This window comes from Hemicordylus capensis, chromosome 1 (assembly GCF_027244095.1).
Source record: "Hemicordylus capensis ecotype Gifberg chromosome 1, rHemCap1.1.pri, whole genome shotgun sequence".
NCBI lineage: Eukaryota > Metazoa > Chordata > Lepidosauria > Squamata > Cordylidae > Hemicordylus > Hemicordylus capensis.
In genome coordinates, this window is record NC_069657.1 from 122,871,763 (window position 1) to 122,884,919 (window position 13,157).

At 41.8% G+C, this 13,157-nt stretch overlaps 1 protein-coding gene across 20 annotated transcripts in view; it reads right to left on the bottom strand.

Moving 5' to 3' along the window:
- SOX6 (SRY-box transcription factor 6) overlaps window positions 1-13,157 on the bottom strand; it is a 676,724-nt gene that overhangs the window by 112,870 nt on the left and 550,697 nt on the right. The window lies entirely within an intron of this gene.

Consider the following 13,157-nt stretch of genomic DNA (forward strand, 5'->3'; position numbering starts at 1 on the left):
TATGCTTTTCATACATGATTCATCCACAAAGATAGATATAGCAATCAGTTAGTTACCCTGAACATAGAAACTCCAAGATGTATGATATCAGAATGGTACCATGTGGAATCTTCCCACTACCTAGAAGCTGTGTGGCCCAGTTTTCCTATAAGCAATACCAGACACACACGGGAGGAGAGAAATTCTATTTGACCTCAAGTGTTTCATTACCTAATCAAATATAAAAGTGGTATCAAAACATGGCATTGACTAAAGATGACCATCATTGTTTGATAATGTGTATGGTGAACATATGTAGCTGCATTATACTGAGCCAAACCCTTTGTCCATCTAGCTCAGTATTGTCATAATGTCAACGCTGACTCATAGCAGCGCTCTAGGATTTCAGGCAGGGATCTTTCCCATCCCTACCTGGAAATTACAGAGATTTAACCTGGGATCTTCTGCACCCAACTCTAATTTGGATTCACACTAATATTGAGCTATAGCCCTTCTCTCAAAATGCCACAGTATCTGTGGCTGTTGAGGAACATGACCATATTGGCCACTACCATGAAATCTAATTTCAAAGTGCTGGGAGTTATTTGCACATGTCTTCGTGCTGTGGGGTAAATGTTGAGTGAAGCCACTTCTAATTACACTTGCAGCATTGAGGGAAGTATCCCCTCCTCTCTGCTCTCCTTTTTTGTTTTTGTAAGCTCACATGGCAGGCTTCCATGTTTTCCTTCTAGTCAAGTGGGGGGGGGATTACTAAAGAGCTACAACTGCATTTCAAACACAGTAGCCCTCTTATCATGCTAATGATTCTACATCAGTGCCTCTTCCTATTGGCTCTGGAACTTTCAGAAAAAGTAGCTTAAAACCAGCATTTTAAACACCTGGAAATAACTCAAGATAAGCTAGAATTCACAAGACAACGCCCGATTTGTGTGTGGAGTGAGTCCCAAGATCTTGAAGGGACTTCGGGATAGGTTTGGCTGGTGCGTGAACGCACACACTCTCTTCTGAAGGAGATTCAGGGTAGAAGCCCTGTCTGTAAAGCCTCCAGGAGAACTTCACTAAAATTCAGTTTTGAATAGGACTTTAATTACTCATTTTAAAAATATAAAAAATTTTAGAGGCAAGACCAAGAAAGAACAGTTGAACAGTAGATTAAAAAGTGTTAGCTCTGAATAGTGAGTGGTGGATGCCTTAACAGAAATCGTTCACACTGAAAAGCTAACTTTGTAACTGTCTTGACTAATAGCTACAAAAATTATTAACTGAGCCCAAAATAATGAATTTTAAGATGTATTAGTCAACTATCACAGAAACCCATGAGTCACAACTATTCTTTTCAGTCCAGCTGTAAATTTAGAAAAGCTCTAAATGTTATTGCCTCCTTTTTACATTAGCTCATAAAATGATAGTTACACAGCTAGAGTAATAATGTTATAAGAACAGCATAAAATTTAAAGCATGCCTTTCTTTCCCTTAAAACGGTTCAGAAACTGTAGATAGGTCAGCTGTGTAGACACTGAAACAGAAGATCTCAACATAGTAACCCTGAGTACATTGATCTAGTACATTGAGCAGGCATAAAATATGATACAAAGAGGTACACAGAACAAATCTATAGTTAAAGCTAAAAGGGATGAGATAAAAGGGAAGGGAATAGAAATAGACATGTGAATGGAGTCTGGTAGAAAACTAACATTGAGGATAGGAAGCTTGAATTTAATCTTGATGCTCATGATGAAGAAAAGCAAGGGCAAAGTTCCAGACAGGGCAAAAAAACTTGAGAAAGAGCACTCTGAGAAAACAGCAAGAAGAAGAAGAAGAAAAGGGAAACTGGAATGCCCAATAGGTATTATCATACTGCTCATTGATGGTGCATGGGAGAAAGAAGGATGCAATTTTCAAAAGTAGTCAGTTCCATAACTGTAGTTGTGTTAGTCTTTTGTACCCCAAAATATCAAAGAGCCCTATGGCACTTTAAACTGGCAACAGTATTGTGTCATGAGCTTTTGTAAGTAATGCCTAGCTTGCTTCATAAGATTAATTATGTATTTTGCCAATAAATAAATAAAATCACTAACAGTATTGCCTATTAATGCAGATAGTGGTAAAACCTGGTCAACAGAGTTTGTGTTCTTTGCTGGCAGGCAAAAGGTAAAGTTGTGCTGTCGAATCAGTGCTGACTTCTGGCGACCACAGAGCCATGTGGTTTTCTTTGCTATTAGAGGAACTATTATATCCCTATGGGACTGCCAGAGGGCCTCAAACTGGTAACCATTCAGCCTGTTCATTCAGGGGAGGACTGCTGCTCTAGGGGAGGAGAGCTGGTCTTGTGTTAGCAAGCCTCCCTGGCATCTCCATGACAGGTCTGAGAGAAACTACGGCTTGCAAGCTTGGAGAAGCCATTGCCAGTCTGTGTAGACAACACTGAGTTAGATGGGCCAATGGTCTGACAGTATATGGCAGTTTCCTACATCCCTGTTTCAAAATGTAAGTCTTAGTGCTAAAATTCCAGCCACTTACTGTTTTATTTTAGTAGTTTGTGATGAACCGTTTTCAGGGGATAAGTTAAAGAAACTTTGCAAACTGAAAGAGCATCAGTTAAAGAGCATCGAAAGACCTTTTTCATGCTTCAAGCTCTTGGTGTGCCAGAAATTCCTTAACGCAGGCATATATGGCCAGACAGACTTGCTAACATTTTGAACTAGTACATCTTGCGGACACAATTTGTATTATCTGCCACATTAATTGGAAGAGCTCAGTTGCTGGGAATTGGGCGATGAGACTACTTGCAGTGACTATGCTCTACAGTCAAATGGCATTTGGACCACCCCCACCATGGCAGCCCATACCTAGGTGATAGCGGCATCCACACTATCAAGCCAATCTCCATTGTTAAGGTGATGGGAGCAAGCCACCAGGAGTTCCCAGATATGGGTAGGGTCACAGGAACTTGAGAGTTCCTCTCCCAATTGAGACTGCCACAGCTGTCAGGCACTATTTGAGGTAAAGGAGTCTAATGATGGGGGGTGGGTAAAAAACTGAGCAGCTGGAGCGGATGATGCATGAGGTGTAGCCCCACAAAGTTTCCATAGCTGGTTGATGAACTCACAAGGGTGATGGGGAGATGAAGTTGCAGAATCCACCCTGATGAGGATGCAAATTTGAGGCAGAGCCAAGCATCACATCAGGACTGACCTCATAAATTGACCTCTGCATTTTCATATATTGTCACAGCATTATGTGTTTAATTAATGGAAGCTCTTGCCAGTAACTATGGTTCACACAACATTCATAAATATAAAACACTGCCAGCATTCAGTTTGTGGATCCAGCCACAATACATTCTGAAAGCACTGAGGAGTCTCTTCTATCCATGCAATGCTCCTTGGACCTTTGCAGTATACACTCCTAAGCTGGACAGACTCCTAGGGACACATGGGAGAAAAGAGCAATGATGTGGTGAGAATTAGGAGGCACAAAATGCTCTCTTACTCCTTGGTGGCTCATAGACCAATGTGATATACATTTGACGATTGGCAGTTGGATTTTTGAACTGAATAAATTGAAAAGCAGTGTGCTCAAAATAATGTGAAAAGATATAAAACAGTATCACTGTGATGAGCACATAACCTGTGCGTTGCTTCATATTGTAGTGATCCGGGAGTGAACTCTCCTCACCCCCAGCAATACTTGCATGACCCTTAGAGATCTATTCCTGGCCAAAACAAAAAAGGGCTTTTGTGGGGAAAGGATAGAAATAAAAAAAAGTACATGCCCATCACCCTCTGCCCATGCAGTGCTGTAAGCCAAGCCTTGCACACAGCTGATTTGTTGGCTCTGTGCGGAGCTCTTGCTCTGCCCTCATAAGATGGTGCTTCATGTCAGCCATTACATTCAATATGCCTGTGTGCAACTAAAGTTATATTCTACAACATCAAGTGCTGAGCTCTAAGGGTTCACTCTAAGCCTAGATCTAAAGACAATGAACATCACACAAGAGCCTGTGTTGTTGCAAGATTTGGGGCAAGAGCACATGGCTTGTTAAATCACCATGGTTGCCATGGAGTGGGGCTGGAGCTGATCCAGGCTGGAACCGAAGCATGAGGCAGGATTTAACATGATCTGGATTGGGACTGCAGCAGGGTACATTCCCCCTCCCCAGCACCACAGTCCCAATCACACAGTGAGGGGGATTCCCCCTCTCACTGCAGTGTAAAAGAACACACACATGCACACGCGCACACACACAGACAGAGACACAATTTACATTCATGCTTTGTTTGGCCCGTAGTCTACTGTATTAGAAACACAGCACATAGTACTGTGGCACTTTAAAGACTAAAGTCCAGGAACCATGAAACTAGTCCAGTGAGACCAAGGACATTTTAGACTTGCTTTCTTTAATAAGAGCCCTTCCCCCCACTATGCTGCATGGCAAACTGCTGAGTGTGAAACACCCTGAGGTGAGGCTGCAGTGTGAAAACACCCTGAGGTAAGGTTGCAATGTGAAAACAGTGAGGTGCGTTTTCAAAGCAGTTTATGTAACACTGTATGTTCTCCAGCTGTTCAAAGTTGTGTAAAATAATAATAATAATAACTGTATATATACAGTGCATGTGAGCCTGAGCAGCAAATTGGATCCTGGCCTAACACATTTATTGTGGAATGACTGCTTCTGTGGGTTAGAGCCAACTTTGTCCTATCCATGCCTGAACCATACTGGCCCTCTAGTACTTAACTTCCAGAAAAATGAGAGCGAGAAAAGAAAAGCAGAGCCCACAGAAACTTGGGTGACTAGAAGGAAATAGAAGGCAAGCCAAGCAACTCATCAGCAGCCTAACCATGTGATAAACCCAGAGGCAACTCCAAAGCTGCTATGCTACTGCCTGTGGAGTCTGCCAAAGAACCAGATGCTCTTGTTAGAAAAATATCTTCCACAGCTCAGCATCTGGGTCCTTTGAAAGGAACAGTGTAAATTGCATGTGCAATTGTGTGTATGTATTAAAGCATAACACATAACACAGAAATTCATAGTTGAATTAAGTTATACATTTACAGTTTGAAATGAATTTGATATGAGAGGGAAAAAACTGAAGTAACAGGTTTTGGAGGGGCTAAGTGCACATTTTCTTTCATTTAGCAGCTCATTTGCACAGATGTTACCTGTTAGAAATGTGTATATTATAAATAGCAGTGATTCTATATTCAAAACCATATTGCAACAAAACCACAACTACATTTTTATGTCTCACTAGGATTTTCTTAGTAAAATATAAATATTATGTTAATAAATTGAAAAGTTAAGATCCTTTTAAAAGAATACTAATGTTATGGGCCAAACCCCCACCCTCATTAACACATGCCCTACTCAATTAATCTCAGAGGTTTCATATGTAGGCCATTTACAGGTACTGAGCTTTAATTTAACCATTAATGGAGGTCATTATTTTGTTTTTTGTTTTTTTAAGGAATCTGAATAATGTAGGCTATGAACAGGAAGGAGAGGAGTCAATTGGCTTGAAAAGTTTTAGAATGGTAAATTATAGCTATTAATATTTGTTTAATATGCTAAAATTTTAATGGGCTGGTCTACACAAGCAGTTCTGCTTCCTCACTCTTCCCTCCAAGGATGCATTTGCACGGATGTCTTATTTGAAGTGAATTCTCTACAGACACAGCTGCTGCTTCTCAGGAGTAATTCCTGTCACTGCAACCACTGAAGAATAAGCTGCTACAATCATGGAATTTGCAACCGAAAGGCAGGGTTTCTATCTATAGAGATCCAAGTTCATATTCCCATGGACAACTGGGAAGCACTGTATGGAGGCAAAATGACCATGTGTACCAGCCCGAGGTCTAGGCTGCATACTTATACAATGCATTAATCACCTTGATTAAACCACCCTTTGTCAATTTCTTATCTTTTTTTAACAATAAATTACTCTTGGTCGTGGATTGCCACAACTGCATCTCAATCCTACAGCTAAATCACCACTAGCAACAAAAAACCAAACACATGGTTGCATGCATCGATTACCAACTTGTGGTACTGACATTGCATGTTCCATGAATGGTCTTGGCACCAGTTTTAAGTAGGGATGTGTGAAATGTTTCGGGTACAAAACATTTTGTACTCGAAATGGGCCATTTTGGGTGTTTTGTAGACAAAACAAAATGCCCATTTTCCAAATCCTAAAGTTTTGTACACAAAACAAAATGTCCCTGTTTCAACTACAAAATGTTTTGTTGTTTCAGACCGCCATTTTGTGGCAATCTCTGAGTTAGTCTCCATTTTGTGTTTGACATCTCTTTGAATTTCCTGCCCTTCCAGCCTTCCGATCAGTGACCTAAAGCATGGGCTGACCTGATGACGATTCCCTCCTTGTTCCCCATTGGCTCTTTTGCCTCTTGTCCCTCTTTACGGACCCCACATTGGCCAGGGGAAGGGTCGAAGAACGGGCAAGGGTGGGGGGAGTTCAAGGAGGGGTTTTCAATTCATTCAACGTTAGTTACATTCTGCCTCATTGAAGAGCGAGAGAGAGAACTAGTTTGCATTGCATGGCATGCCCTCAAGTTGCCATGATGATGTCATGCCATTGCCTATGCCTGCCTGCCTTGTTGCTAGCTTGAGCCCAGCCTGACAGCCTGCTATGGCTACTACATGCCAGCCTGGGAATGGATTTATCTGCTGCATTGCTTTTTTGTTCCAGAAGAATTTTTTTCACCCCCTTGAGAGATGCCATGCTACTGTCTATGCCTGCCTTGTTGCCAGCCTGAGCCCAGCCTGTAGATTTTCTGGTAGCATATGAGATTTTCAACGACAAACCATGAATCCACTCTCATATACTACTATCTCAGAACATCCCAGAAACAACAGAACCCAGTAATCCATGGGTTAGCAACCCATAAGGGTGGTTGCTCTGGTCCACCCCAGTGCCCCACAAGTGTAGTAATGAGGCTGCTGCAACCTTCATCATTCCCTATGGGGAAGAACCTTAAAGATGTGTAAACTCCATTACATCTTTAAAAATCAGCCCTCTGCCCAATTCCTTTGAAATAATTCTGGCAGCTTCCTTGCCTCCACTAGGCACTACTACCCACCCTACTCTGGTCTAGGCCACCCCCTTTCCCCCCGACGTGAAGCTATACTTTTGCTGGAACCTCCATTATTCCATTACTCCATATACTCCATTATTATTATGGAGTATTATACATCATTATTATACAACATTATACATCAGTAATATACTCCATTATTATTAAGGAGAAAATCTTAAACTTCAAAAATTCACCAAAAATCAGCCCTCCTCTGAAATTTGGGTGGTAGCTTCCACCCATTGGACACTACCACCCCCACCCACTGGGCACTACCACCCCCACCCACTAGTTTTGCCCCGGGGCATTTTTTAAAATCCAAAATGTTTCAGGTTCGGATTTTGCAATTTCGAACAAAGAACAAAATTGGGGTGTTTTGGATTGGCTGATTTCGAACAAAGAACAAAATGGGGGTGTTTCAGATTCGGGCCAAAAACAAAACAGAAGTAAAAATGAACAACCCTAGTTTTAAGCACACAGAGGCTCTGAGTTGCTTCATAGTAGAGATCTGAATGAAGATGGGGGCTGAACAGCACTGTTACAAAGTCAGGCACAACTAGAGGTATTTGGCCTTGAAATTTATCTATCTATCTATCTATCTATTAGATTTATATACCGCCCTTCCAAAATGGCTCAGGGCGGTTCACAACATGATAAAAACAATTAAACCAAATTAACAATTAAAATCAAACTACTAAAACGTAATAAAACCAATAAAACAGCGAAAAGCCCTGAAAATCAGGGCAACAGTTTAAAACAGTTTAAAACAATTAATCATTTAAAACTCTGGAAGGCCAGGCCAAATAAGTGCATTTTAAGGGCTCTCTTGAAGGACAGCAATGATTTCAAATTATGAATTTCTGCTGGGAGTGTATTCTATAGCCCAGGAGCAGCTACAGAGAAGGCCTGCCTCTGCGTCGCCACCAGACGAACTGGTGGCAACTGGAGACGGACCTCCTCAGATGACCTTAACGTGTGGTGGGGATCATATAAAAGAAGGTGCTCCCTTAGATAACTATAGATAAATAGTCTTAGATAACTTAGATAAATAAGAATCTGGTAAGCCCTGGAACCCTGGAACTTTTCCTAGTGCAACCCATAAATTTCTGTACTTAGGGCCAAATAAGATGTGGCATTAAACACATCGTTGTCTAATTTGGGAGAACTACTTTAAAATAGCAGCTGCTTATCTGGATTGGATTGCATCATGAAAATATGGGAGTTTCTCTGCACCGCAGGGGCGTAACTATAATAGGGCAAGGGGGGACAGTTGTCTGGGGGCCCACTGCCTTGGGGGCCCCCCCAGAGGCAAGTCACATAACTGACTCCCCCAGCTGCACAACCACCTGGGCTTCCTTGAGTTGTATTCATCCTCTGAAATTGATGTGAGTGTTAAGAACTGAAGCTACCAGAATTGCATGTCTTTCTTTAGAACCATTACATGACTTGCATCGTCCACAATTTACAAAACCTTTTTAAAAATATTTTAGGCTGATGTTTGTGTGTGTGTGTGTAACTATGCTTTTTGTTACCACTATTCAGCCTCATTTAAGGTTTCTTTACTTCATGAGCTGAGCTTCAGTGGGGGGGGGATTTAAAATCTTGTCTCTGGGCCCACTCCAACCTTGCTACACCCCTGCTGCACCGTTTATCTCTCCCATCAAACTACAATGGCACTTTTAGGGGGTGAGAATTTTGGGCAGGAAAATAGCACAGAGGGAAGTGTTAAAATACCTCTCACCTTTACAGCATGGCCCCAGTTCAAATCAGGTCCCCCACACAGCTTTTATTTTAAAATAAAAAGACTCCATAGCAGATAATGGCACATTTAACATAACATTTCCTTTGGTAGTTGTCTTGATTTCCGTGTTAGACAGCCGCTATGTCTCAGTGCCTGATAAAGTGAATTCTCAGCTTTACCCCCTACACATTTGCTGCAAGAATTGCAAAAAAATATTACCCATGTTTAGATAGTACTTTTTTGTTCAGAGGTAAGAAGCAAAATTGGGGAGAGAGAAAAAGTGGAGATGATTTAATCTAATTCTGTTAATAACATACAGAGGAAATAGAATGGCCCTCAGAGTTATAGGCTGTATAAGCTATTAAATCTATATTTTCCTTTATATCAACTTACAAAGCAAATTCAGGACTCCCTCCATTATCAAAATGTCATCAGTCCTGCATGGTTTTGTGTTAATTACTTGCTTGACATCTAGGGGAAAGCATTTTCAATAGGTGTCAAAATTAATTTTTATTTGGCTAATAATTAACCGAAAGTTACATAAAATAAAGCATGGCTAAATATTTTAGATGCTGTTACTTCCATTGTTGAGAGAGAGAGAGAGAGAGAGAGAGAGAGAGAGAGAGAGAGAGAGAGAGCACTTTATTTTTTGTTAAAAGTCCCAACTTGAGCATGTAATATTTATGTCTTTCTGTAATCCTTTGAATGAATTATGCCCTTACATTTTTATTCCTCTTGTTGGTCAGAGGTTCAAATCAACACTTCTTCCTGTCACTCCTCATACATTTGACTATAATTTGCAGCTCAGCAAGAAGACTCATGAAACAAGTGTCTATTTTACTTCAGTAAACTAATTCTAGCTAATCAAAGCTTTCCAGCAAAACAACTCAGCATGAAACTCTGCAAGGAAAATATGCAGAGAACAAAGCTTTTTGTCAAACAACACATCTCACGATGTAAACACATATGTCTCTTATAGGAAATTTTATCGCTTCCACATTAATCGGCACACAAAAGGAGTATTCTTGTCGCAGACCTGGTGTAGCTATGGAGCCATCGTCACTGGAAACAAGAGCCTGATTAGGTTCCCACACAGATATGAATAGACTTTCCTTTTTTCTTTCTTTCTTTCTATTTTTTTTTTTTTTTTAGTGTAATGCCGCTTTTCTTATTCCTTAAGAACAGACTGGCAATTGTAACGATTAAGAAAAAAACTCCTCTGAATTGTGCTGGAACTCTGACATTTGTTTCTTCATTTTGTAGCTTCTGTTGTTGTTACCCAATAACGCCAATTCTCCCATCTGGTTGTCTTCTGGAAAACCTGAGTTAATCCACAGCTGTGAAGATGAGCAAGAACTCAGTAGGCTCTAAACACACTAAGGCCTCTTATCTGCTAATGAAGTTGGCAGTCTGTGGACAGATGTTAAAAGGATCTATAAAATAAGCCAGTGACAAAGATCCTGACCTCTGCTGGGGAATTTCTTTTATTATTCCGGAAACGGGCATAATTACATGCAAAAGCACTAATAATTAGAGGAACCATATTAGTGCTTTATGGATTCTGATTTCTTGCCGCTGCTCAAAAGTAGCAGACTTTCAGTTGTTGCTATAGGGAATAGATAATAGGTTCTGGTGCAAATATTAGTAGCCATAGACTATTTGTAATGAGTTCAGAAGAAATGCTGTAGCTGTTTTCCCATACTTCCTTCTTGAATGCCATAGTACCAGCATAGTCTTAACTATTCCCATATGTGCTTGCAGTATTGAAAAAGGAGCTCTAATTAATAATGCCAGACACAATGAATCAATTGTAAAGTTTAGTACAGTGGGAAACGTAAACTAAAGATCAAACTTGCACCCAAGTAATTGTTCTTTAAATGGTTTTAATATTGTTTCGGTTCAGAACTAAGGGTAATTACAAAAACATTTTGTGTTGCAACTGTACAGGTGAACCTCGTTACTCGCAGTCCCAACATCCACGGTTCCACGTATCACGGTTGGACAACTGATACCCAACCTTGGTATACACCATTTTTTAAAGGGTTGAAAATAGCATATCTGTGATTCCTAGGTGGCTAGAAATGACCTCGTATGTCATTTCCAGCCACAATTTTGTGGCATAGAGCCATTTTGGAGGAAAATAAATCCCTCTATTTTTGGGGGGGGGGGGAATGTTGGCATTTGGTTTGGGGGGACATTGCTGGATATCTGGAGACCCACAGAGCATGGTATGGCGCTCTCTTTCTCTTATTTCTTCCATTGTTAGCAGTCTTTAGCCTCCAGGAACCTAATCCCCAATTCCCACTGCCTCAATGCCTTATTAGCCATTGCTTCAGTCTAGAACTGAACCCCCATGGATAACAAGGTCCACCTGTACTTCCTGGGAAGGACAGATATTTCTCTGATCATATAGCTGTCTTTAATTGTCAAACAATCTCTACCTGATCCAGGATTCAAATGTGAGCTCATTCACATGAAAAGCTTACACGGGAAATAAAATCATAATTTTGAATTTTCTGTAATCATTTCACAAAGTAGAAAGAATCAGTGAGTTGGAAGAGGTGATACTAGGTTTTTGTTTTACACCAATGATAAAATTCAAATTTAATTTGAATGTAATTTGAAATTTAAGTAATTTTAAAGCATTTCAATAAGTTGCTAGTTTTTGCAAAAATGCCCCTCCCCTTGGCCATGTGCAGAGGGGAGGGCGATTTGTCCCAGCCCCTCTGCACTCGGCCCAAAAGAGTGCCCATTGGATGGGCAGGAGCAGTGGGCGGGGTTTACGGCTGTTAGGAGGCCGGCTCCCGCCCCCCTGGCCTTTAGTTCGGCCAGGCATCCCCTCCCTCCCAACCCTTTTTCAGAGCAGGTTTAGTGACTGGTCGCCCTACCGGGGGCCGAGTAGGAATTTTTTGCTCCTAACGGATTGTCCACAGTTAGGGGTTTTTTCGCCTACTCTGTTCTGTAAAGGGGAGAATTAGTTGAGCTAGGCAGGTCACAACGAGGCAGGAACAGTGCGGGCTGGGGGTGTATCTTGAGGTAAGACCTTCGGTGAGCACCTTTGGATAATTAAGAAGTGGACTGGTCAATCGCTCCCCTGTGGTTTGTGAGGCCCGGGGAGAATTGGTTGGCCAGGAAACCGGCTTCAGGACTTCGCTAACCCTTGGGCTGCGCGGTCCGGGGTGGGCAAAGGCCTAGAAGTATCCAGGCCCCCTTTTAAGGAAGGGGGTTGGCTTTGAGGGGGAGGGGCAGGTTTTATACCTGCCTGTTTCCTGAGCCAGGGTGTGTTGCCCTGTAAGGTGTGGGCAGGATAGTGGTTTCCTTACCCGGCCTTAGTAGGCCTGCACTGTTGTGGTTGGGTGGTGATTATCACCCTGTTTACACTTTGCTATGCCTTTTGTGTTGCTTAATAAAGTTGTGGCCCTTTCCCCATGAAAATAAGTCTCTGTGTCTCTTTTGGTCGGGGTCTGGGGACAACATACATTTTCTTGCCCCAGACACTAATTCAAAATGTATTATTAGATGCTTCATCTCTGGAATTGCCTTTTCCAGTTCACTTTTACTTCCTTACTACCCACATAAAAATGTAAGGGCATAAATCTTTCAAAGGACTACAGAGAGACATGTATTCCATAGTGGCACTCCATTCACAATATGGAGGAACAAGTGCAGACTCTCCCCCTCCCCCATGCACACAACGACTCATATGCATCAGGAATCCCATTGCCCTGTTTTGAAGCTGTGCACCAGGTACAGAGGTGTCCAGCATTCCAGTTTATGGGAGAAACTCTCCCCAAGGGCAGTGTTCACTACTGCAGACAAATGCTGAACTTGTAAGTGCTTACAGTACAGGGCATGCAAGTGTTAGGAGCTGGAGTTAGCCAGCATGCTCACATTTTCCCTGTAGCTAACTTCTCTTGGGGCCTATGTGAGCACCCAATCATGAACAAACTCTTGGCTCATTTTGTGAGGGATGAATTGCACAAAACAGGTGTTCACACAGAGCTGCTTCATACAACTCACACAGCTCTGCTTCACACACTGTAAGTAGCCACTCCTAATGAAGAATGTGGGGGGGGGGGGCGTGCATGCACAAGCATGCCTCCTGCCTCATGCTAAGAAAAAGATGCACAGATGGGAGGGACTGGCCTACATGATGAGGAAAACTATACCACCTAACTCAATGATCTTCATTATTTTACAAGTGAGGGCCACTTTGGCCAAAAAAAAAAAACCACCCACAAAAACCCAAACCCTTCAATATAAGAGCCATTTCCCACAGTGCTGACCTCTACATAATACTGCACTTTCCTCAGTGCTGGGA